Source organism: Scyliorhinus torazame, chromosome 18 (genome assembly GCF_047496885.1).
Source record: "Scyliorhinus torazame isolate Kashiwa2021f chromosome 18, sScyTor2.1, whole genome shotgun sequence".
Classification (NCBI taxonomy): domain Eukaryota; kingdom Metazoa; phylum Chordata; class Chondrichthyes; order Carcharhiniformes; family Scyliorhinidae; genus Scyliorhinus; species Scyliorhinus torazame.
Window position 1 is genome coordinate 23,720,575 of NC_092724.1, and position 26,728 is coordinate 23,747,302.

The following is a 26,728-nucleotide window of genomic DNA, read 5'->3' on the forward strand; positions in this document are numbered from 1 at the left end:
TGCCAAAATGGACACGTTCATATTTTCTCACATTATACTCCAGATCTTTGCCCATTCACATAACCCATCTATATATTTTTGTAGCCTCCTCAAGTCCTCTTCACGACATGCTTTCCGACCTACCTTTGTGCCATCAGCAAATTTGGCAACCATCCCTTCAATCCATTCATCCAGGTCATTGACACAAGTTGTAAACAGCTGAGGTCCCAGCACTGATCCCTGTGGCACTCCACTTGTCACATCCTGCCATCCTGAAAAAGGCCCAGTTGTGCCTACCCTTTGCTTCCTGTTAGCCAGCCAATCTTCCATCCATGCCAATATGTTACCCCCATAATAAGATCTTTTATTTTCCACAGTATGCTTTGACATGGCGCCTTCCAAATGCTTTCATGGAATCCAAGTACAGCACATCCGCTGGTTCCCCTTCATCCACAGCACAGGTTACTCCCTCAAAGAACTCCAGTAAGTTACTTAAAACTTAAATACAATTCCCCTTTCACAAAACCATGGGTTTTTTTTTTCTAAATTTAGAGAACCTAATTTTCTTTTCAATTAAGGGGCAATTTAGCGCGGCCAATCCACCTAATCGGCACATTTTTGGGTTGTGGGAGTGAAACCCGCGCAGACACGGGGAGAATGTGCAAACTCCACACGGACAGTGACCCAGAGCCGGGATTCGAATCCGGGTCCTCAGTGCCGTAGGCAGCAATGCCTGATTACCGTGAGTTTATCAAAGTGCCCTGTTATAATTTCCTCAATAATAGAACATAGAAAATACAGCACAGAACAGGCCCTTCGGCCCACAATGTTGTGCCGAACTTTTGTCCTAGATTAAGAACAAATTAATCTACACCCCATCATTCTACCGTAATCCATGTACCTATCCAATAGCCGCTTGAAGGTCCCTAATGTTTCCGACTCAACTACTTCCACAGGCGGTGCATTCCATGTCCCCACTACTCTCTGGGTAAAGAACCTACCTCTGACATCCCCCCTATATCTTCCACCATTCACCTTAAATTTATATCCCCTTGTAATAGTTTGTTCTACCCGGGGAAAAATCCTCTCTATCTACTCTCTCTGTCTATCTAGTCCCCTGGTCATCTTATAAACCTCTATCAAGTCTATGATAGTTCTATGATAATTCTATGATAATCTATGAAGTCACCCCCCATTCTTCTCCGTTCTAATGAGCAAAGGCCTAGCACCCTCAACCTTTCCTCGTAAGACCTACTCTCCATTCCAGGCAACATCCTGGGAAATCTCTTTTGCACCTTTTCCAAAGCTTCCACATCCTTCCTAAAATGAGGCGACCAAAACTGTACACAGTACTCCAAATGTGGTCTTACCAAGGTTTTGTACAGCTGCATCATCACCTCACGGCTCTTAAATTCAATCCCTCTGCTAATGAACGCGAGCACACCATAGGCTTTCTTCACAGCTCTATCCACCTGAGTGGCAACTTTCAAAGATGTATGAACATAGACCCCAAGATCTCTCTGCTCCTATTCCGCATTCATATTTGTCCTTCCAAATGGACAACCTCACACTTTTCAGGGTTAAACTCCATCTGCCACTTCTCAGCCCAGTTCTGCAGCCGACAACAGCCCTCCTCACTATCCACAACTCCACCAATCTTCGTATCATCTGCAAATTTACTGACCCACCCTTCAACTCCCTCATCCAAGTCATTAATGAAAATCACAAACAGCAGAGGACCCAGAACTGATCCCTGCAGGACGCCACTGGTAACTGGGCTCCAGGCTGAATATTTGCCATCCACCACCACTCTGACTTCTATCGGTTAGCCTGTTTGTTATCCAACTGGCTAAATTTCCCACTATCCCATGCCTCCTTACTTTCTGCATAAGCCTACCATGGGGAACCTTATCAAATGCCTTACTAAAATCCATGTACACTACATCCACTGCTTTACCTTCATCCACGTGCTTGGTCACCTCCTCAAAGAATTCAATAAGACTTGAGGCAAGACCTACCCCTCACAAATCCCTAATCAAGCAGTGTCTTTCCAGATGCTCAGAAATCCTATCTCTCAGTACTCTTTCCATTACTTTGCCTACCACTGAAGTAAGACTAACTGGCCTGTAATTCCCAGGGTTATCCCTATTCCCTTTTTTGAACAGGGGCACGACATTCGCCACTCTCCAATCCCCTGGTACCACCCCTGTTGACAGTGAGGACGAAAAGATCATTGCCAACGGCTCTGCAATTTCATCTCTTGCTTCCCATAGAATCCTTGGATATATCCCGTCACGCCCGGGGGACTTGTCTATCCTCAAGTTTTTCAAAATGCCCAACGCATCTTCCTTCCTAACAAGTATCTCCTTGAGCTTACCAGTCTGTTTCACACTGTCCTCTCCAACAATATGGCCCCCCTCATTCGTAAATACTGAAGAAAAGTACTCATTCAAGACCTCTCCTAATTTTTCAGACTCAATACATAATCTCCCACTACTGTCCTTGATCGGACCTACCCTCGCTCTAGTCATTCTCACATATGTGGAAAAGGCCTTGGGGTTTTCCTTGATCCTACCCGCAAAGATTTTTCATGCACTCTCTTAGCTCTCCTAATCCCTTTCTTCAGTTCCCTCCTGGCTATCTTGTATCCCTCCAGTGCCCTGTCTGAACCTTGTTTCCTCAGCCTTATATAAGTCTCCTTCTTCTTCTTAACAAGACATTCAACCTCTCTTGTCAACCATGGTTCCCTCACTCGACCATCTCTTCCCTGCCTGACAGGGACATACATATCAAGGACACGTAGTATCTGTTCCTTGAACAAGTTCCACATTTCAATTGTGTCCTTCCCTGACAGTCTATGTTCCCAACTTATGCACTTCAGTTCTTGTCTGGCAGCATCGTATTTACCCTTCCCCCAATTGTAAACCTTGCCCTGTTGCACGCACCTATCCCTCTCCATTACTAAAGTGCGAGTCACAGAATTGTGGTCACTATCTCCAAAATGCTCCCCCACTAACAAATCTATCACTTGCCCTGGTTCATTACCAAGTACCAAATCCAATGTGGCCTCCCCTCTGGTTGGACAATCTACATACTGTGTTAGAAAAGCTTCCTGGACACACTGCGCAAACACCACCCCATCCAAATTATTTGATCCAAAGAGTTTCCACTCAATATTTGGGAAGTTGAAGTCACCCATGACTCCTACCCTGTGACTTCTGCACCTTTCCAAAATCTGTTTCCCAATCTGTTCCTCCACATCTCTGCTGCTATTGGGGGGCCTATAGAAAACTCCCAACAAGGTGACTGCTCCTTTCCTATTTCTGACTTCAACCCATACTACCCCAGTAGGCAGATCCTCCTCGAACTGCCTTTGTGCAGCTGTTATACTATCTCTAATTAACAATGCCACCCCCCCACCTCTTTTACCACCCTCCCTAATCTTATTGAAACATCTATAACCAGGAACCTCCAACAACCAGTTCTGCCCCTCTTCTATCCAAGTTTCTAACATTTTCCCGACGACAGACGTTAGGCTAGCTGGTCTGCAGTTTCCCTCTTTCTGTCTCCCTCCTCTTTTGAATAATGGAGTTACATGTGCTATCTTCCAATCTAGTGGGACCTTCCCAAATCTAGGAACATTTGGAAAATTAAAACCAATGCATCTTATTGACACCTATTCACGAATTTTTGTGTTTACCTTCCAAGACACCAGGAATGTCCGAGCGAGATGAATGTGTGGCTCGAGGACTGGCGTGGGGAGAAGTGGGTTCTGGTTTGTGAGGAGCTGGCACCAGTACCAGACAACGTGGGATCTATACCGTTGGGATGGTCCACCGCCGAACCATGCTGAAGCTGGTGTTATTGCTCGTCGCAAAGGGGCATAGAGAGGGTTTTAAACTAAATGGTGGGGCAAGGGATCAGATCCGGGAGGTTGTGGTCAATATGGGAACTGCGACCAGGCAAAAGGAAAAGGGATTATTACAGGAAATGAAACACAGATCGTGACAGAAGGGGATTTGGAGTACAAATCTAATGGTAAATCAACAGATGAGATTAGAGGCTACAAAAATAATAAAACGATTAAACTAAAATTTATGTATCTGAATGCGCGGAGCATTTGAAACAAATCAGATTAATCGGGAGCGCACACAGAAAAAAATAAATACGATTTGAAAGCTATTACGGAGACGTGGTTGCAGGAGAACTTGGATTGGGACCTGAATATTGAAGGGTACAGGATATTTAGGAAGGACAGGAAGCTAGGAAAATGTGGAGGGGTGGCTCTGTTAGTTAATGATGACATTAGCACCAATACAGATGGAGGACCCAAATACAGGAAGCCAGGATATTCATATCTTTTTTAAAATAAATTTAGAGTACCCAATTCATTTTTTCCAATCAAGGAGCAATTTAGCGCGGCCAATCCACCTGTCCTGCACATCTTTGGGTTGTGGGGGCGAAACCCACGCAGACACGGGAGAATGTGCAAACTCCACACGGAAGGAGATTCATATCTACATTTTGGAAAACCTCTCCCACGTTGCAATGAAGCTCATTCGGAATAGAAGCCACACTGGTCATCCTGCCCTCATCCGACAGCCACTTTCTCCCACTCTGGCAGGGGAAGGGCGACTGGGTGAGGATCGGGAGCAGGAAGCCTGGCCCATGGGTGCGGAGGCCAACCACTGAAAATGGCTCACAGTGTACAAGATTGAAAATGGAGTCCTTTGTGCCTCAACAACACCATATCAGAGAATCAGGGCGATTCTTATCTCAAGGGTGTCCAAGCTTTTGTGGGCCAAATGGGTGTGTGTCTGTGAAAAAGCTCAGATATACAGAGATAACAACTTGCATTTATGTAGCAGCCTCATGAGGAAATATTAGGGATAAGTGACCAAAGCTTAGTCAATGAGTTAGGTTGGAGAGAGAGAGAGAGAGAAAGAAAAAGAGCGTTCGAAAGGAGAGAGAGAGACAGACAGACAGACAGAGAGTGTGAGAGAGTGAGAGGTTTAAGGAGGGAATGCCAGATCCGAGGGCCCAGGCAGCTGAAGGCATGGCCGCCAGTGATGGAACTATTAAAATTGGGGCTGTGAACGAGTTTAGAACTGGAGGAGTGCATGGAGGATGAAGGGTTATAGTGCTGGAGGACAATGGTCAGAGGTTGTTCCCAGTAATTCCCACACTCCTCGAGTGGTTAACACTATCAGCTCTTTCTCAGCTTTAAGGATTATCCACCAATGAGGTTAATGCACAAAAATGTTGCACGCCTCACTCAGCCCTCCATTAGATATGCGAAAGTGTATCCTGTTTCAATCGTGTCTATCATTCTGTGGTCTTGTGAAGCATCCGCTGATCTCACAAGATGTCAGTCACTCTGAACGACATCATACCACTTCTATCTCTGTTTATTGGACCATTGCTCCCTTAATCCCTTTTATCATAGAATTTACAGTGCAGAAGGAGGCCATTCGGCCCATCGAGTCTGCACTGGCTCTTAGAAAGAGCACCCTACCCAAGGTCAACACCTCCACCCTATCCCCACAACCCAGTAACCCCACCCAACACTAAGGGCAATTTTGGACACTAAGGGCAAATTATCATGGCCAATCCACCTAACCTGCACATCTTTGGACTGTGGGAGGAAACCGGAGCACCCGGAGGAAACCCACGCACACACGGGGAGGATGTGCAGACTCCGCACAGACAGTGACCCAAGCCGGAATCGAACCTGGGACCCTGGAGCGGTGAAGCAATTGTGCTATCCACAATGCTACCGTGCTGCCCCCCCCCCCCCCCCGCAAAACTCTCCTGGTCACCCCTTCCTGCACAAATAACTTTTATTTAATCAATTGTCCTTCCTCCTACCTAGAACACATTGGAACATTGTGATACAAATATTGAACAGTTTATAACTGGATAAGGGCTTTATAATGAATTGGGTCGTCTTTATTTTTATTACATTGGTTCGAAACAACTATTGTTAAAGTGGAACCCTCACTTTTAAACCCAGTTTCAAGATGGAAGTCTGGAGATAATGTGGATTTAGGCCAAGGTCGGGTTGCTGGATTGGTAAGTCAGTCAGGATTCTGCAATGATCTACAAAAGACTGTCTCGTCCGCATCAGAAATGGTTAGGAATATTTTCTAAAACTTCATTGATCCCTTTCATTCTGTCATTGATTAAAAACTTCAGCTATTCTAAAAGTCTGCTGCCTGTAGTCCAACACAATTCATCCACGATCTCCTTCGTTGCCATCAGCCTCCAATTTAAAACTTGTACTTGAATCCCATCATCGCCTTGTCTTTTCCTGCAACTCCCCCAGGTCTCTGGGGGCCAATGACTAGACGCCACACGCTGGGAATTCCCTCCCTAAACCTTACCAACCCTCCTCTTCTCCTGCAAGACTCTTCTTAAAATTCATTTCTTTGGCCAAATGTTTGGCCACCCCCCCTCCCAAACAATTAACGTGTGTATTCCTCACATCTCCGTGAAGCAATTTACCTTTGTAAAAGGTAGGACATGAAAACCATTCATTGGGGGGGGGGGGGAAAAAACTTTTTAAAAAACCCAAGTTTGGAATGGGGAGGGAGGTGGAGATTCGACCTCCTGCTGGGAAGGTTCCTCACTGAATGTGTTCGGAATCAAACTTCACACTGTAACGCGTCACTGAACCGAGTTACAAACTCCCAGGTTCAATCTCAGGGATACCTGGGGAGGGGTAGGTGACATAGAAATAACCTCCCTCCCCGACACCCGCCGATCAGCTCACCCCGTCACCATGGTGACCGGTACCCAGACCCGCAACGACAGGAGACATTGCTCATCAGGTCAGTGTTCAAAAAGAGACAGCGTCCCGAAGGTTCAAAGATCAAACTCATCCCCAGACGTGGGACGAGAAGGGCATCCAATTGGAAGATCCCAGATTTCATCCCTGCTCCTGCCTTGATCCTTTTGATCACAGGAGGGATTGGGGAAAAAGAAGCACTGAATTTCTAGAGCCAAGACAGTGAAAATGCTGAAGAACTGGGGCGGGGGCGGTGGCGCATTGGTTAGCACTGCAGCCTCACGGCGCCGAGGTCCCGGGTTCGATCCCGGCCCCGGGTCACTGTCCGTGTGGAGTTTGCACATTCTCCCCGTGTCTGTGTGGGTTTCACCCCCACAACCCAAAGATGTGCAGGGTAGAGGATTGGCCACGCTAAATTGCCCCTCAATTGGGAAAAACTAAAAATAAACAAAAAACAAATGGTGAGGAGTTAAACATTGATGTTGTTGCTCTGTAGATTACAAATAAACAGCAGTTTGTTAGCGCGCCTCTGCAAAGATAAACAATACTAATGGTTCATTGGTCAGGATCCGACACACTAGGAGGGTGATTGATAAGATGTGGGGTATTGTAGCAGTCATCACTTTTGTATTATACACAAGGACAGGATGCAAGGGATCAACTAATTACAGATGTGAAGACATGATGCAGGTACAGTAATCAGAGGAAACTCCACACAGACAGTCACACAAGGTCAGAATCGAACCCGGATCCCGGGTGCAGAGGGGCAACAGTGCTACCCATTGTGCTGTCCCCAACTTGGAACCTCTCGGTTTCCAATCTGTCCCAGAATCACACCCAGGACAGGCTGTTGTGACCCGCGAAGACCACTGGCAGAAGCAGAAAATTGGGGAGCAGACTTGATGGGGGGGGGGGGGGGGGGGGCAGACTCGGGGGGGGGTGGGCAGCCTCGGGGGGGGCAGCCTCGGGGGGGGCAGCCTCGGGGGGGCAGCCTCGGGGGGGGCAGACTCGGGTGGGGGCAGACTCGGGTGGGGGCAGACTCGGGGGGGGCAGACTCGGGGGGGGCAGACTCGGGGGGGGGCAGACTCGGGGGGGGCAGACTCGGGGGGGGCAGACTCGGGGGGGGCAGACTCGGGGGGGGCAGACTCGGGGGGGGGCAGACTCGGGGGGGGGCAGACTCGGGGGGGGCAGACTCGGGGGGGGCAGACTCGGGGGGGCAGACTCGGGGGGGGCAGACTCGGGGGGGGCAGACTCGGGGGGGGCAGACTCGGGGGGGGGCAGACTCGGGGGGGGCAGACTCGGGGGGGGCAGACTCGGGGGGGGCAGACTCGGGGGGGGCAGACTCGGGGGGGGCAGACTCGGGGGGGGCAGACTCGGGGGGGGCAGACTCGGGGGGGGCAGACTCGGGGGGGGCAGACTCGGGGGGGGCAGACTCGGGGGGGGCAGACTCGGGGGGGCAGACTCGGGGGGGGCAGACTCGGGGGGGGCAGACTCGGGGGGGGCAGACTCGGGGGGGGCAGACTCGGGGGGGGCAGACTCGGGGGGGGCAGACTCGGGGGGGGCAGACTCGGGGGGGGCAGACTCGGGGGGGGCAGACTCGGGGGGGGCAGACTCGGGGGGGGCAGACTCGGGGGGGGCAGACTCGGGGGGGGCAGACTCGGGGGGGGCAGACTCGGGGGGGCAGACTCGGGGGGGGCAGACTCGGGGGGGGGCAGACTCGGGGGGGGGCAGACTCGGGGGGGGGCAGACTCGGGGGGGGGGCAGACTCGGGGGGGGGCAGACTCGGGGGGGGCAGACTCGGGGGGGGGCAGACTCGGGGGGGGCAGACTCGGGGGGGGGCAGACTCGGGGGGGGCAGACTCGGGGGGGCGACGGGGGGGCAGACTCGGGGGGGGCAGACTCGGGGGGGGCAGACTCGGGGGGGGCAGACTCGGGGGGGGCAGACTCGGGGGGGGCAGACTCGGGGGGGGCAGACTCGGGGGGGGCAGACTCGGGGGGGGCAGACTCGGGGGGGGGCAGACTCGGGGGGGGGCAGACTCGGGGGGGGCAGACTCGGGGGGGGCAGACTCGGGGGGGGCAGACTCGGGGGGGGCAGACTCGGGGGGGGCAGACTCGGGGGGGGCAGACTCGGGGGGGGCAGACTCGGGGGGGGCAGACTCGGGGGGGCAGACTCGGGGGGGGCAGACTCGGGGGGGGCAGACTCGGGGGGGGCAGACTCGGGGGGGGCAGACTCGGGGGGGGCAGACTCGGGGGGGGCAGACTCGGGGGGGGCAGACTCGGGGGGGGCAGACTCGGGGGGGGCAGACTCGGGGGGGGCAGACTCGGGGGGGGCAGACTCGGGGGGGGCAGACTCGGGGGGGGCAGACTCGGGGGGGGCAGACTCGGGGGGGGCAGACTCGGGGGGGGCAGACTCGGGGGGGGCAGACTCGGGGGGGGCAGACTCGGGGGGGGCAGACTCGGGGGGGGCAGACTCGGGGGGGCAGACTCGGGGGGGGCAGACTCGGGGGGGGCAGACTCGGGGGGGGCAGACTCGGGGGGGGCAGACTCGGGGGGGGCAGACTCGGGGGGGGCAGACTCGGGGGGGGCAGACTCGGGGGGGGCAGACTCGGGGGGGGCAGACTCGGGGGGGGCAGACTCGGGGGGGGCAGACTCGGGGGGGGCAGACTCGGGGGGGGCAGACTCGGGGGGGGCAGACTCGGGGGGGGCAGACTCGGGGGGGGCAGACTCGGGGGGGGCAGACTCGGGGGGGGCAGACTCGGGGGGGGCAGACTCGGGGGGGGCAGACTCGGGGGGGGCAGACTCGGGGGGGGCAGACTCGGGGGGGGCAGACTCGGGGGGGGCAGACTCGGGGGGGGGCAGACTCGGGGGGGGCAGACTCGGGGGGGCAGACTCGGGGGGGGCAGACTCGGGGGGGGCAGACTCGGGGGGGGCAGACTCGGGGGGGGCAGACTCGGGGGGGGCAGACTCGGGGGGGGCAGACTCGGGGGGGCAGACTCGGGGGGGCAGACTCGGGGGGGGCAGACTCGGGGGGGGGGCCAGACTCGGGGGAGAGATGGTCCGGGGGGGAGAGAGATGGTCCGGGGGGGAGGGGGGGAGAGATGGTCCGGGGGGGAGGGGGAGAGATGGTCCGGTGGGGAGAGATGGTCCGGGGGGGAGGGGGGGGAAGATGGTCCGAGGGGTGGGGGGGGGGGGGGGGGAGATGGTCCGAGGGGTGGGTGGGGGGGAGATGGTCCGAGGGGTGGGGGGGGGGAGATGGTCCGAGGGGGGGGGGCAGTCCGGGGGGGGAGATGGTCCGGGGGGGGGGGGATGGTCCGGGGGGGGGGGGGATGGTCCGGGGGGGGGGGGGGGGATGGTCCGGGGGGGGGGGGATGGTCCGGGGGGGGGGGGGGGTCCGGGGGGGGGGGGGGGGTGGTCCGGGGGGGGGGGGGGGGTCCGGGGGGGGGGGGGGTCCGGGGGGGGGGATGGTCCGGGGGGTGGGGATGGTCCGGGGGGGGGGGGGGGGTCCGGGGGGGGGGGATGGTCCGGGGGGGGGGATGGTCCGGGGGGGGGGGGATGGTCGGGGGGGGCGGATGGTCCTGGGGGGGGGGGGGGGATGGTCCTGGGGGGGTGGTCCTGGGGGGGTCCTGGGGGTGGGGGGGGGGTGGTCTGGGGGGGGGGTGGTCCTGGGGGGGGGGGGGTGGTCCTGGGGGTGGGGGGGGGTGATCCTGGGGGGGGGGTGGTCCTGGGGAGGTGTCCTGGCGGGGGGGGGGTCCTGGCGGGGGTGGTGGGGGTGGTCCTGGGGGGGTGGGGGTGGCCCTGGGGAGGGGGGGGTCCTGGGGAGGGGGGGGGGTCCTGGGGGGGGGGGGGGGTCCTGGGGGCGGGGGGGGTCCTGGGGGGGGGTCCTGGGGGCGGGGGGGGTCCTGGGGGGGGGGGTCCTGGGGGGGGGGGGTCCTGGGGGGGGGGGGGGGTCCTGGGGGGGGGGGGGTTCTGGGAGGGGGTGGCAGGGGGAGTCCTGGGACCGCCAGTAGCGCTATTTCCAGGCTGGGATACATTGTATCCTCCGCCCGGAAAGCGGCCGCTCGACTCGCAACAAAAAGGCAACATTGTAAGGAAAGCGGAATTTCTCACCAGCCGCAAAGTGATGGATCCTCGGGCTCCCGGTGCCGGATCCCGGTGTCGGGTCCTCGGGCTCCCGGTGTCGGGCTCCCGGTGTCGGGTCCTCGGGCTCCCGGACTCGGCACACACACACACCGCCCCCCGTCTCTCAGCCTTTGTGAATTTCACACATTCCCTCGGTTGGCGGGTCAGTTTCACTCCACTTTGCTGAAACTGATCAGCGCGATTCTCCCCCTCCGGCTCCCCACTCTCCCCGCCGCTTCCGGCTCCAGCAAATAAACTCAACTCGAATTCGAAAAGACTTTTTCCTGTTTCCGCTTGTCTTTTGCTCACTTTTCTCTCTCTCTCTCTCGCACAGTTTCCGAGTGAAGGAGGAGTTCCAGCGCCTTCTCACGGCCACCAGTTGTATCAAATCTTTATCCTCTCACTCACCAGCCTGCCTGCTTGTCCTGGAAAACCGAGGGAGTTATCCGACTGTGTGAGGCGCCGCGGGCTGCCCCGGGACGGACTCGGATCCCTACACAAGTCAGGCTGACATTCCCATAGCGCCTGTCACCACCTCCAGACAGACCGCCCTTCACAGCCAATACAGTACTTTTGAAGTTCAGTCGCGGCTGTCATGCACAACACAATGTTTGCACAGCAAGATCCCACAAACAGGGTATTATCAGGTCACCTCCCGTGCTGGAAGCTGAAGGATAGAAAATTACCGGCAGGCCTCACAGCATCAGTGCAGAGATAAACCGGGCTAACCAACTCGGGAGAGTTCTCCCGCTTCTCAATTCTCCCAGACTTCTCCGGGGAAAGGTCCAACGCTGCCTGTAGCGCAGCACTCCCTCAGTACTGACCCTCTGACAGTGCGGCACTCCCTCAGTACTGACCCTCTGACAGTGCGGCACTCCCTCAGTACTGACCCTCTGACAGTGCAGCACTCCCTCAGTACTGACCCTCTGACAGTGCCGCACTCCCTCAGTACTGACCCTCTGACAGTGCAGCACTCCCTCAGTACTGACCCTCTGACAGTGCAGCACTCCCTCAGCACTGACCCTCTGACAGTGCAGCACTCCCTCAGCACTGACCCTCTGACGGTGCAGCACTCCCTCAGTACTGACCCTCTGACAGTGCAGCACTCCCTCAGCACTGACCCTCTGACGGTGCAGCACTCCCTCAGTACTGACCCTCTGACAGTGCGGCACTCCCTCAGTACTGACCCTCTGACAGTGCAGCACTCCCTCAGTACTGACCCTCTGACAGTGCGGCACTCCCTCAGTACTGACCCTCTGACGGTGCAGCACTCCCTCAGCACTGACCCTCTGACGGTGCAGCACTCCCTCAGTACTGACCGTCTGACAGTGTAGCACTCCCTCAGTACTGACCATCTGACAGTGCAGCACTCCCTCAGCACTGACCCTCTGACAGTGCAGCACTCCCTCAATACTGACCCTCTGACAGTGCAGCACTCCCTCAGCACTGACCCTCTGACAGTGCAGCACTCCCTCAGTACTGACCCTCTGACAGTGCAGCACTCCCTCAGTACTGACCCTCTGACAGTGCAGCACTCCCTCAGCACTGACCCTCTGACGGTGCAGCACTCCCTCAGTACTGACCATCTGACAGTGCAGCACTCCCTCAGCACTGACCCTCTGACAGTGCAGCACTCCCTCAGTACTGACCCTCTGACAGTGCAGCACTCCCTCAGCACTGACCCTCTGACAGTGCAGCACTCCCTCAGTACTGACCCTCTGACAGTACAGCTCTCCCTCAGTACTGACCCTCTGACAGTGCAGCACTCCCTCAGTAGACACTCGACAGTGCAGCACTCCCACAATACTGACCCTCTGACAGTGCAGCACTCCCTCAGCACTGACCCTCTGACGGTGCAGCACTCCCTCAGTACTGACCGTCTGACAGTGTAGCACTCCCTCAGTAGACACTCGACAGTGCAGCACTCCCTCAATACTGACCCTCTGACATTGCAGCACTCCCTCAGCACTGACCCTCTGACGGTGCAGCACTCCCTCAGTACTGACCGTCTGACAGTGTAGCACTCCCTCAGTACTGACCATCTGACAGTGCAGCACTCCCTCAGCACTGACCCTCTGACAGTGCAGCACTCCCTCAGTACTGACCCTCTGACAGTGCAGCACTCCCTCAGCACTGACCCTCTGACAGTGCAGCACTCCCTCAGTACTGACCCTCTGACAGTACAGCTCTCCCTCAGTACTGACCCTCTGACAGTGCAGCACTCCCTCAGTAGACACTCGACAGTGCAGCACTCCCTCAATACTGACCCTCTGACAGTGCAGCACTCCCTCAGCACTGACCCTCTGACGGTGCAGCACTCCCTCAGTACTGACCGTCTGACAGTGTAGCACTCCCTCAGTACTGACCATCTGACAGTGCAGCACACCCTCAGTACTGACCCTCTGACAGTGCGGCAGTACTGACCCTCTGACAGTGCGGCACACCCTCAGTACTGAACTTTGACAATGCGGTGCTCCCTCAGTACTGACCTTCTGACAGTTCAGCATGTCCTCAGTAGTGGCCCTCTGACAGTGCAGCACCCTGTCAGTACTGACCCTCTGGCAGTGCAACGCTCCCTCAGAACTGACCCTCTGACGGTGCAGCGCTCCCTCAGTACTGACCCTCTGACAGTGCAGCAATTCCTCAGTACTGACCCTCTGACATTGCAGCACTCCCTCAGCACTGACCCTCTGACAGTGCAGCATTCCATCAGCACTGACCCTCTGGCAGTGCAACGCTCCCTCAGAACTGACCCTCTGATGGTGCAGCGCTCCCTCAGTACTGACCCTCTGACAGTGCAGCAATTCCTCATACTGACCCTCTGACAGTGCAGCACTCCCTCAGCACTGACCCTCTGACAGTGCAGCACTCCCTGAGTACTGACCATCTGACAGTGTAGCACTTCCTCAGTACTGACCCTCTGACAGTGCGGCACACCCTCAGTACTGACCCTTTGACAATGCGGTGCTCCCTCAGTACTGACCTTCTGACAGTTCAGCATGTCCTCAGTAGTGGCCCTCTGACAGTGCAGCACCCTGTCAGTAGTGGCCCTCTGACAGTGCAGCACTCCCTCAGTACTGACCCTCTGACAGTGCAGCACTCCCTCAGTACTGACCCTCTGACAGTGCAGCACTCCTCAGTAGTGACCCCCTGACAGTGCAGCGCTCCCTCAGTACTGACCCTCTGACAGTGCAGCACTCCCTCAGTACTGACCCTCTGACAGTGCAGCACTCCTTCAGTACTGACCCTCTGACAGTGCAGCACTCCCTCAGTACTGACCCTCTGACAGTGCAGCACTCCCACAGTACTGAGCCTCCAACAGTGCAGCACTTCCTCAGTACAGACCCTCTGACAGTGCAGCACTCCCACAGTACTGAGCCTCCAACAGTGCAGCACTTCCTCAGTACTGACCCTCTGACAGTGCAGCACTCCCACAGTACTGACCCTCTGACAGTGCAGCACTCCCTCAGTACTGACCCTCTGACAGTGCAGCGCTCCCTCAGTACTGACCCTCTGACAGTGCAGCACCCCCTCAGTACTGACCCTCTGACAGTGCAGCACTCCCTCAGCACTGACCCTCTGACAGTGCAGCACTCCCACAGTACTGAGCCTCCAACAATGCAGCACTTCCTCAGTACAGACCCTCTGACAGTGCAGCATCTCTTCAGTATTGACCCATCTGACAGTACAACGCTCCCTCAGAACTGACCCTCTGACGGTGCCATGCTCCCTCAGTACTGAACATCTGACAGTGCAGTGCTCTCTTAGTATTGACACTCTGACAGTGCAGCACACCCTCAGCACTGACCCTCTGATAGTGCAGCGCTCCCTCAGTACTGACCCTCTGACAGTGCAGCACGCCTCAGTACTGACCCTCTGACAGTGCAGCACTCCTTCAGTACTGACCCTCTGACAGTGCAGCACTCCCTCAGTACTGACCCTCTGACAGTGCAGCACTCCCACAGTACTGAGCCTCCAACAGTGCAGCACTTCCTCAGTACAGACCCTCTGACAGTGCAGCACTCCCACAGTACTGAGCCTCCAACAGTGCAGCACTTCCTCAGTACTGACCCTCTGACAGTGCAGCACTCCCACAGTACTGACCCTCTGACAGTGCAGCACTCCCTCAGTACTGACCCTCTGACAGTGCAGCACTCCCTCAGCACTGACCCTCTGACAGTGCAGCACTCCCACAGTACTGAGCCTCCAACAATGCAGCACTTCCTCAGTACAGACCCTCTGACAGTGCAGCATCTCTTCAGTATTGACCCATCTGACAGTACAACGCTCCCTCAGAACTGACCCTCTGACGGTGCCATGCTCCCTCAGTACTGAACATCTGACAGTGCAGTGCTCTCTTAGTATTGACACTCTGACAGTGTAGCACTCCCTCAATACTGACCCCTCTGACAGTGCAGCACACCCTCAGCACTGACCCTCTGATAGTGCAGCGCTCCCTCAGTACTGACCCTCTGACAGTGCAGCACGCCTCAGTACTGACCCTCTGACAGTGCAGCACTCCCTCAGTACTGACCCTCTGACAGTGCAGCACTCCCTCAGCACTGACGATGTGACAGTGTGACACTCCCTCAGCACTGACCATCCGACGTAGCTCTGACGGCCACCCTCAACCAAGCGGGCAGACCCGTGGCCTTCTTCTCACGTACCCTCCATGCTTCTGAAATCCGCCACTCCTCAGTCGAAAAGGAGGCCCAGGCCATAGTAGAAGCTGTGCGACATTGGAGGCATTACCTGGCCGGCAGGAGGTTCACTCTCCTCACTGATCAACGGTCAGTTGCTTTCATGTTCGATAATGCACAGCGGGGCAAGATAAAAAACGATAAGATCTTGCGGTGGAGGATTGAACTCTCCACCTATAACTACGAGATCTTGTATCGTCCCGGGAAACTAAACGAGCCTCCTGACGCCCTATCCCGCGGTACATGTGCCAGCGCACAAGTGGACCGCTTCCGAGCCCTCCACGAGGACCTCTGCCACCCGGGGGTCACTCGCTTCTTCCACTTTATCAAGACCCGCAACCTGCCCGACTCCATCGAGGAGGTCAGGACAGCCATCAGGAATTGCTAAATCTGCGCGGAGTGCAAACCGCACTTCTACAGGCCAGAGAAAGCGCACCTGATAAAAGCTTCCCGTCCCTTTGAACGCCTCAGTATGGACTTCAAAGGCCCCCTCCCCTCCACCGACCGCAACACGTACTTCCTGAACGTGATTGACTAGTACTCCCGGTTCCCATTCGCCATCCCCTGCCCCGACATGACCGCAACCACCGTCATCAAGGCCCTCCACAGCATCTTTACGCTGTTCAGGTTCCCCGCTTACATACATAGTGAGAGGGGTCCTCCTTTATGAGCGACGAACTGCGTCAATTCCTGCTCAGCAAGGGCATCACTTCGAGCAGGACGACCAGTTACATCCCCCGGGGTAACGGACAGGTAGAGAGGGAGAACGGAACGGTCTGGAAGAACGTCCTACTGGCCCTACGGTCCAGGAATCTCCCAGTCTCCCGCTGGCAGGAAGTCCGCCCGGATGCCCTCCACTCCATCCGGTCACTGCTTTGTACCACAACCAACCAAACACCTCACGAATGTCTCCCTGTCTTCCCCAGGAAGTCCTCCTCTGGGACCTCGCTACCGACCTGGCTGGCAGCTCCCAGACCCATCCTGCTCCACAAACACGTGCGGGCGCACAAGTCGGACCCGTTGGTCGAGAGGGTCCATCTTCTCCACGCTAACCCCCAGTACGCCTCCGTGGCGTACCCCGACGGCCGGCAAGATACGGTCTCCCTACAAGACTTTGTGCCCGCCGGATCCCCACGCACACCCTAGCCACCAGTCCCACCCTCCCTCCCAGTGGTGCACCGAACAGCCGCCCCCTTCTCAGGAGGATCGATCCTTCCGCCGGCCCCGTCTAGGTCCCCCCACGCACCGACGCACCCCGCAGACGCTTCCTTCCCAGGTCAACCGTTTTCCCCACCGGCGCCATCTCGGGGTGTCGAAGCTGCCACAGAGATCGCGGCCACGCTCCCGGAGCCACAGACTCCCGAGCCTCCACCGGCGTCACCACCAGAGCTTCGACGATCACAGAGGATGACCAGGGCCCCCGATCAATTGATTGCTTCATTTTAAAAGTGTATATAGTTAATTGTGAATCTGTAAATAGTTACGACAATAAGACAAAACGCTGTACCGAGGTATTACGGTACCTCCATAACTATAATTTCTACCACATTAACATTTTGTAATGTCAAGCCACCACCCCCGTAGGACTCTTTTTTAACAGGGGGTAAATGTGGTAGTCTGTGTAGAGGCATTACGGTACCTGGTAATGCTGGAACTCCATTGGTAGATATTGTATGTTTCCTATTGGTCAAGCTGTATGGTAGCTCCACCCTGCAAGGCGGGGTATAAGAGCCCGTGCCGCCCCAGCAGCCTTCTTTCTGTACCAGAGCTGCTGGGGGAAACATCTAGCTTATGAAAGACTTCAGTTGGACTACAACCTCGCTTTAGTGGTCATTGATCGTGCATCACACTCCCTCAGCACTGACATTCTGATACTGCAGCACTCCCTCAGTACTGACCCTACAACAGTGCAGCACTTCCTCAGCACTGACCATCTGACAGTGCAGCACTCCCTCAGTACTGACCCTCTGACAATGCAGCACTCCCTCAGTACTGACCCTCTGACAGTGCAGCACTCCCTCAGTACTGACCCTCTGACAGTGCAGCACTCCCTCAGTACTGACCATCTGACAGGTGCAGCGCTCCCTCAGTGCTAACCGTCTGACAGTGCAGCGCTCCCTCAGTGCTAACCGTCTGACAGTGCAGCATTCCCTCAGTACTGACCGTCTGACAGTGCAGCACTCCCTCAGTACTGACCCTCTGACAGTGCAGTGCTCCCTCAGTGCTAACCGTCTGACAGTGCAGCGCTCCCTCAGTGCTAACCGTCTGACAGTGCAGCATTCCCTCAGTACTGACCGTCTGACAGTGTAGCACTCCCTCAGTACTGACCCTCTGACAGTGCAACACTCCCTCAGCATTGACCCTCTGACAGTGCAGCACTCCCTCAGTACTGACCCTCTGACAGTGCAGCAGTCTGACAGTACTGACCCTCTTACGGTGCAGCGCTCCCTCAGTACTGAGCCTCCAACAGTGCAGCATCTCCTCAGTGCTGACCCTCTGACAGTGCAGCACTCCCTCAGTACTGACCCTCTGACAGTGCAGCACTCCCTCAGTATTGACCCTCTGACAGTGCAGCACTCCCTCAGTACTGACCCTCTGACAGTGCAGCACACCCTCAGTACTGACCCTCTGACAGTGCAGCACTCCCTCACCAATGACCCTTTGACGGTGCAGCACTCCCTCAGTACGGACCCTCTGACAGTGCAGCACTCCCTCAGTACTGATCCCCTGACGGTGCAGCACCCCCTCAGTACTCACCTTCTGACAATGCGGTGCTCCCTCAACACTGACCTTCTGACAGTTCAGTATGTCCTCAGTACTGGCCCTCTGAAAGTGCGGCACTCCCTCAGTACTGACCCTCTGACAATGGTGCTCTCCCTCAGTACTGACCCCCTGACAGTGCAGCACTCCCTCAGTACTGACACTCTGATCGTGCAACTCTCCCTTCGTACTGACCCTCGGACAGCGCAGCAGCCCCTCAGTACTGACCCTCCGACAATGTAGCAGCCCCTCAGCACTGACCCTCTGACACTGCAGCACTTCCTCAGCACTGACCCTCTGCCAGTACAGTGCACCCTCAGTACTGACCCTCTGACAGTGCAGCACTCCACAGTACTGACCCTCTGATAGTGCAGCACTCCCTCAGCACTGACGACGTGACAGTTTGACACTCACTCAGCACTGACCCTCCGACAGTACAGCGCTCCCTCAGTACTGACCCTCTGACAGTGCAGCACTCCCTCAGTACTGACCCTCTGACAGTGCAGCACTTCCTCAGTACTGACCCTCTGACAGTGCAGCACTTCCTCAGTACTGACCCTCTGACAGTGCAGCACCCCCTCAGTACTGACCCTCTGACAATGCAGTGGTCCCTCAACACTGACCTTCTGACAGTTCAGTATGTCCTCAGTACTGGCCCCACGACAGTGCAGCATTCCCTCAGTACTGACCCTCTGACAGTGATGCTCTCCCTCAGTACTGACCCTCTGACAGTGCAGCACTCCCTCAGTACTGACCCCCTGACAGTACATCACTTCCTCAGTGCTGAGCTTCCAACAGTGCGGCAGTTCCGCAGTACTGACCCTCTGACAGTGCAGCACTCCCTCAGTACTGACCCTCTGACAGTGCAGCTCCCCCTCAGCACTGACCCTCTGACAGTGCAGCACTCACTCAGTACTGACCCTCTGACAGTGCAGCATTCCCTCAGTAATGACCCTCTGACAGTGCAGCACTCCCTCAGCACTGACCCTCTGACAGTGCAGCACTCCCTCAGTAATGACCCTCTGACAGTGCAGCACTCCCTCAGCACTGACCCTCTGACAGTGCAGCTCCCCCTCAGCACTGACCCTCTGACAGTGCAGTGCTCCCTCAGCACTGACCCTCTGACAGTGCAGCACTCCCTCAGTAATGACCCTCTGACAGTGCAGCACTCCCTCAGCACTGACCCTCTGACAGTGCAGCACTCCCTCAGTACTGACCGTCTGACAGTGCAGCACTCCCTCAGCACTGACCCTCTGACAGTGCAGCACTCCCTCAGTAATGACCCTCTGACAGTGCAGCATTCCCTCAGCAATGACCCTCTGACAGTGCAGTACTCCCTCAGCACTGACCCTCTGACAGTGCAGCACTCCCTCAGTAATGACCCTCTGACAGTGCAGCACTCCCTCAGCACTGACCCTCTGACAGTGCAGCACTCCCTCAGTACTGACCCTCTGACAGTGCAACACTAACTCAGTTCTGCCACTCTGACAGTGCAGCACTCCCTCAGTACTGACCCTCTGACAGTACAGCGCTCCCTCAGCACTAACCCTCCAACAGTGCAGCATTCCCTTAGCACTGACCATCTGACTGTGAAGCACCCCCTCAGTACTGACCCTCTGACAATGCGGTGCTCCCTCAATCCTGACCCTCTGACAGTGCAGCACTCCCTCAGTACTGACCCTCTGACAGTGCAGCACTCCCTCAGTACTGACCCTCTGACAGTGCAGCAGTCCCTCAGTACTGACCCTCTGACAGTGCAGCAGTCCCTCAGTACTGACCCTCTGACAGTGCAGCACTCCCTCAGTACTGACCCTCTGACAGTGCAGCAGTCCCACATTACTGACCCTCTTATGGTGCAGCGCTCCCTCAGTACAGACCCTCCTACAGTGCAGCACTCCGACAGTACTGAGCCTCCAACAGTGCAGAACGTCCTCAGTACTGACCCTCTGAGAGTGCGGCACTCCCACAGTACTGAGTCTCCAATAGTGCGGCAGTTCCTCAGCACTTCCTCAGTACGGACCCTCTGACAGTGCAGCAGTTCCTCAGTACTGGCCCTCTGACAGTGCAGCGCTCCCTCAGTACTGACCCTCTGACAGTGCAGCAGTCCATCAGTACTGACCCTGTTATGGTGCAGCACTCCCACAGTACTGAGCCTCCAACAGTGCGGCACTCACTCAGTACTGACCATCTGACAGTGCAGCTCTTGCTCAGTACAGACCATTTGACAGTGCGGCACTTCCTCAGTACTGACCCTCTGACAGTGCAGCTCTCCCTCAGTACTGACCATCTGACAGTGCAGCACTCCCTCAGTACTGACCCTCTGACAGTGCAGCACTCCCTCAGTACTGACCCTCTGACAGTGCGGCGCTGCCTCGGTACTGACCCTCTGACAGTGCAGCACTCCCTCAGTACTGACCCTCTGACAGTGCGGCCCTGCCTCGGTACTGACGCTCTAACAATGTGGTGGTCACTCAGTCATGACCATCTGAGTGTAGCACTCCCTCAAGAGAGGAGGGGGACCCGTACCCATTGAAAGTCAGCACCTTCAGGAGAGGAGGGGGACCCGTACCCCAGTGAGAGTCAGCACCCTCAGGAGAGGAAGGGGACCCGTACCCCAGTGAGAGTCAGCACCTTCAGGAGAGGAGGGGGACCCGTACCCCAGTGAGTGTCAGCACCTTCAGGAGAGGAAGGGGACCCGTACCCCAGTGAGAGTCAGCACCTTCAGGAGAGGAGGGGGACCCGTACCCCAGTGAGAGTCAGCACCTTCACGAGGAGGGGGACCCGTACCCAGTGAGAGTCAGCACCCTCAGGAGAGGAGGGGGACCCGTACCCCAGTGAGAGTCAGCACCTTCAGGAGAGGAGGGGGACCCGTACCCCAGTGAGAGTCAGCACCTTCAGGAGAGGAGGGGGACCCATACCCAGTGAGAGTCAGCACCCTCAGGAGAGGAGGGGGACCCGTACCCCAGTGAGGGTCAGCACCCTCAGCAGAGGAGGGGGACCCGTACCCCAGTGAGAGTCAGCACCCTCAGGAGAGGAGGGGGACCCGTACCCAGTGAGAGTCAGCACCTTCAGGAGAGGAGGGGGACCCATACCCAGTGAGAGTCAGCACCTTCAGGAGAGGAGGGGGACCCGCACCCAGTGAGAGTCAGCACCTTCAGGAGAGGAGGGGGACCCATACCCAGTGAGAGTCAGCACCTTCAGGAGAGGAGGGGGACCCGTACCCCAGTGAGAGTCAGCACCTTCAGGAGAGGAGGGGGACACGTACCCAGTGAGAGTCAGCACCCTCAGGAGAGGAGGGGGACCCGTAACCCAGTGAGGGTCAGCACCTTCAGGAGAGGAGGGGGACCCGTACCCCAGTGAGAGTCAGCACCTTCAGGAGAGGAGGGGGACCCATACCCAGTGAGAGTCAGCACCTTCAGGAGAGGAGGGGGACCCGTACCCCAGTGAGAGTCAGCACCTTCAGAAGAGGAGGGGGACTCGTACCCAGTGAGAGTCAGCACCCTCAGGAGAGGAGGGGGACCCATACCCAGTGAGAGTCAGCACCTTCAGGAGAGGAGGGGGACCCGTACCCCAGTGAGAGTCAGCACCTTCAGGAGAGGAGGGGGACCCATACCCAGTGAGAGTCAGCACCTTCAGGAGAGGAGGGGGACCCGTACCCCAGTGAGAGTCAGCACCTTCAGGAGAGGAGGGGGACCCGTACCCCAGTGAGAGTCAGCACCTTCAGGAGAGGAAGGGGACCCGTACCCCAGTGAGAGTCAGCACCTTCAGGAGAGGAGGGGGACCCGTACCCCAGTGAGAGTCAGCACCTTCACGAGGAGGGGGACCCGTACCCAGTGAGAGTCAGCACCCTCAGGAGAGGAGGGGGACCCGTACCCCAGTGAGAGTCAGCACCTTCAGGAGAGGAGGGGGACCCGTACCCCAGTGAGAGTCAGCACCTTCAGGAGAGGAGGGGGACCCATACCCAGTGAGAGTCAGCACCCTCAGGAGAGGAGGGGGACCCGTACCCCAGTGAGGGTCAGCACCCTCAGCAGAGGAGGGGGACCCGTACCCCAGTGAGAGTCAGCACCCTCAGGAGAGGAGGGGGACCCGTACCCAGTGAGAGTCAGCACCTTCAGGAGAGGAGGGGGACCCATACCCAGTGAGAGTCAGCACCTTCAGGAGAGGAGGGGGACCCGCACCCAGTGAGAGTCAGCACCTTCAGGAGAGGAGGGGGACCCATACCCAGTGAGAGTCAGCACCTTCAGGAGAGGAGGGGGACCCGTACCCCAGTGAGAGTCAGCACCTTCAGGAGAGGAGGGGGACACGTACCCAGTGAGAGTCAGCACCCTCAGGAGAGGAGGGGGACCCGTAACCCAGTGAGGGTCAGCACCTTCAGGAGAGGAGGGGGACCCGTACCCCAGTGAGAGTCAGCACCTTCAGGAGAGGAGGGGGACCCATACCCAGTGAGAGTCAGCACCTTCAGGAGAGGAGGGGGACCCGTACCCCAGTGAGAGTCAGCACCTTCAGAAGAGGAGGGGGACTCGTACCCAGTGAGAGTCAGCACCCTCAGGAGAGGAGGGGGACCCATACCCAGTGAGAGTCAGCACCTTCAGGAGAGGAGGGGGACCCGTACCCCAGTGAGAGTCAGCACCTTCAGGAGAGGAGGGGGACCCATACCCAGTGAGAGTCAGCACCTTCAGGAGAGGAGGGGGACCCGTACCCCAGTGAGAGTCAGCACCTTCAGGAGAGGAGGGGGACCCATACCCAGTGAGAGTCAGCACCTTCAGGAGAGGAGGGGGACCCGTACCCCATTGTGAGTCAGCACCCTCAGGAGAGGAGGGGGACCCGTACCCAGTGAGAGTCAGCACCCTCAGGAGAGGAGGGGGACCCGTACCCAGTGAGAGTCAGCACCCTCAGGAGAGGAGGGGGACCCGTACCCAGTGAGAGTCAGCACCCTCAGGAGAGGAGGGGGACCCGTACCCAGTGAGAGTCAGCACCCTCAGGAGAGGAGGGGGACCTGTACCCAGTGAGAGTCAGCACCTTCAGGAGAGGAGGGGGACCCGTACCCCAGTGAGAGTCAGCACCTTCAGGAGAGGAGGGGGACCCGTACCCCAGTGAGAGTCAGCACCTTCAGGAGAGGAGGGGGACCCGTACCCCAGTGAGAGTCAGCACCTTCAGGAGAGGAGGGGGACCCGTAACCCAGTGAGGGTCAGCACCCTCAGGAGAGGAGGGGGACCCGTACCCCAGTGAGAGTCAGCACCCTCAGGAGAGGAGGGGGACCTGTACCCAGTGAGAGTCAGCACCCTCAGGAGAGGAGGGGGACCCGTAACCCAGTGAGGGTCAGCACCCTCAGGAGAGGAGGGGGACCCGTACCCCAGTGAGAGTCAGCACCTTCAGGAGAGGAGGGGGACCGTAAGAAACAGGAACAGGAGGAGGCCATCCAGCCCCTGCCATTTAATATCGTGGTTGATTGAATACTCATTAAGTCCATTAAAAATCTATATTTAAAGTGTCCAATTCCTCTTTTCCAATTAATGAGCAATTTAGCCTGGCCAATCCCTGACCCCACACATACTTTTGGGGTGGATGGGTGGGGGGGTGGGAGAGGTGCGGGGGGGAGGGGGTGCACACACTCAGATACGGAGAGAATGTACAAATTCCACACGGACTGTGACCCGGGGCCGGGATCTGACCTGGGTTCTGGGCACCGTGAGACAGCAGTGCTAACCACCGTGCTGCCCCCCCCCCCCCCCCTCCGCCACTCCCCGGCTATTTATTTATTGATGTGCTGGCCACAAACAGGTCCCGGAACAGTCGGGTGAACGGCTCCCATGTTTTGTGGAAGCCCTTTTCCAACCCACGGATGGCGAATTTGATTTTCTCCATTTGGAGAAATCCTGATTGGTCGGACCACAGGATTCTGCGGTGGGCAATCAGGGAGGCAAAGGCAAGGGCGTCCCCCTTCCCCCCATGAACAGATCTGGTTGGTCTGATACCCCGAAGACCACCACCTTCGGGCACGGCCCCACCCTCATCCCCACCACTTTGGACATTGCCTCGAAGAAGGCTGCCCAGTACCCTGCAAGTCTGGGGCAAGACCGGAACATGCGGGCGTGGTTGGCCGGGCCTCCTTGGCACCGTTCACATCTATCCTTCACCTCCGGGAAGAACCTACTCATTCGGGCTCTGGTCAAGTGGGCTCTATGTACCACTTTTAGCTGCGTGAGGTTGAGCCTCGCGCATGTGGAGGTAGAGTTGACCCTGTGCAGTGCTTCGCTCCAGAGACCCCGCCCTGTTTCAAACTCCAAGTCTTCCTCCCATTTCCTCCTTGTCGTGTCCAGTTTGGGTTTGGCCCTCTCTAGCAGTCATTCACACATGTCACTAGAGTTCCCACTGTCTAGGATGCCTGCGTCCAGTGGCTATTCTTTTTTATTGAAAATCTTTTTATTGGTTTTCTCATATTATTAAACAGTTGTCGCTTATATATATTACATTTTTCTTGCCCGCGCTAATTTGCTTTATTTTACAGAGAAGTTTGTTTTGTCCTTCATTTGACTAACTGTACGTACATTTTGCTGCCCTCTGGATCGGTCTATGATATCCCCCCCCTTCCTCTTCTCTTGTGGTTTCCCCATTTTTCTCCGCCCCCCCTTTGGTTCTTCATCTTTTTTTTCCCTGGCTTACTCCTCGTTGCTGGCCTCGAACAGGTTTTGGAACAGGCCGAAGGACTGCCCCCAAGTATCCAGGAAGCCTTCCCCTGACCCTCGGATGGCGTACTTAATCTTCTCCAGGGGGAGAAATTCCGAGAGGTCAGTGAGCCAGTCTGCAGCTTTGGGTGGTGCTGCCGATCGCCAGCCGAGCAGGATTCTCCAGCGTGCAATTAGGGAAGCGAAAGCAAGGGCGTTGGCCCCCTTCCCCATGTGTAGCTCTGGCTGCTCCGATACCCTGAAGATTACCACTATTGGGCACGGCTTCACCCTCACCCCCGCAACCATGGACATTGCCTCGGAGAAGGCTGTCCAGAACCCAGCAAGCTTGGGGCAAGCCTAAAACATGTGGGTGTGGTTGGCCAGGCCCGTCTGGCACCTCTCACATTTGTCCTCCACCTCCGGGAAAAACCTGCTCATTCGGGTTCTGGTCAGGTGCGCTCTGTGCACCACTTTGAGCTGCATTAGGCTTAGCCTTGCGCAGGAGGAGGTGGAGCTCACCCTGCTCAGTGCTTCGCTCCAGAGTCCCCATCTTACTTCTGTCCCCAGTTCGTCCTCCCATTTTTGTCTGGTCCCGTCCAGTGGAGTCCGGGCTCTGACCAGTAGCTGTCCGTATATTTTCCCACATAGCCCTCCCTTCTTGCTGCTTGTGCCTATCAGGTCCTCTAGCAGTGTGCTTTCTGGGGCCCCAGGGTACCCTACTGTCTCTTTGCGGAGGAAGTATTTTATTTGGAGGTGTCTCAATTCCTGTCGTTTTGCTAGCCTCCACTTCCTCATCAGTTCGTCTAGTGTCGCCAGTCTGTGCCCTACGGAGAAGTCCCCGACCGTAGTGTGCCCCCGTCCCGCCTCCATCTTTTGAAGGTGGTATCTAGCTTGGCTGGGGGGAATCTGTGATTGCTGCAGATGGGGGCCATAAGGGACATTTTAGTTATCCCGAAGTGCTGTCTCAACTGGGTCCACGTTCTCAGCGTGGCCGCTACCACTGGGCTCGTTGTGTACCTGGTTGAGGAGGATGGGAGTGCTGCTGTGGTCAGGGCCCGGAGGGTTGTTCCTTTACAGGACGCCTCCTCCACTTGTCCAGTAGCTCTTCTAATGGTGTACGTCTTAGTGGTCGCGGGTATGTCCTTGTCTCCTTCCGTAGGAACCTTTTAAGCTGCAGGTATCTGAGTTTGTTGCCTTTAGTTAGTTGGAATCTTGTATCAGTTCTTCCAGTGTTGTGACCCTACCATCAGTATATATGTCCCTGACTGACAATGTCCCCCCGTCCTGTCTCCACCTTTTGAAGGTGGCGTTGGTGAGTGCTCGTGTGAATCTGTGGTTATTGCAGATGGGGGCTTTGTCGGACATTTCGGTCAGTCCGAATTGCTGCCATAGTTGGTTCCACGTCTGGAGGTGGCTATCACCACTGGGCTGCTGGAGTGTTTCTTGGGCGGGGATGGGAGTCCCGCCGTGGCAAGGGCCCGGTGTCGATCTGTCTTGAACACGTTCAAGGAATCGGCCTCCACAGCTTCCTGCTGTAAAGAATTCCAAAGATTCACCACTCTTAGAGAGAAGAAATTCTTCCTCAAATCCATCTTAAATGAGTATCTCCTTATTCTGTGACGATGCCCTTTGGACCTATACTTCCCCATGAGTGGAAACATCTCCCAACATTGACCCTGTCTAATCCCCTAAGAACCTTGTCGGTTTCAATCCTAT

The 26,728-nt window shown here is 56.9% G+C and overlaps 1 protein-coding gene across 1 annotated transcript in view; it reads right to left on the bottom strand.

Annotated features, from left to right (window-relative positions):
- Positions 1-11,140, bottom strand: part of myo9b (myosin IXB) — a 183,428-nt gene extending 172,288 nt beyond the window's left edge. Inside the window, exon 1 of the mRNA XM_072483924.1 lies at positions 10,873-11,140. The gene's annotated coding sequence lies outside the window, so the exon portion shown is untranslated. The remainder of the gene's footprint in view (positions 1-10,872) is intronic.
- Between the last annotated feature and the right edge of the window lie 15,588 nt (positions 11,141-26,728).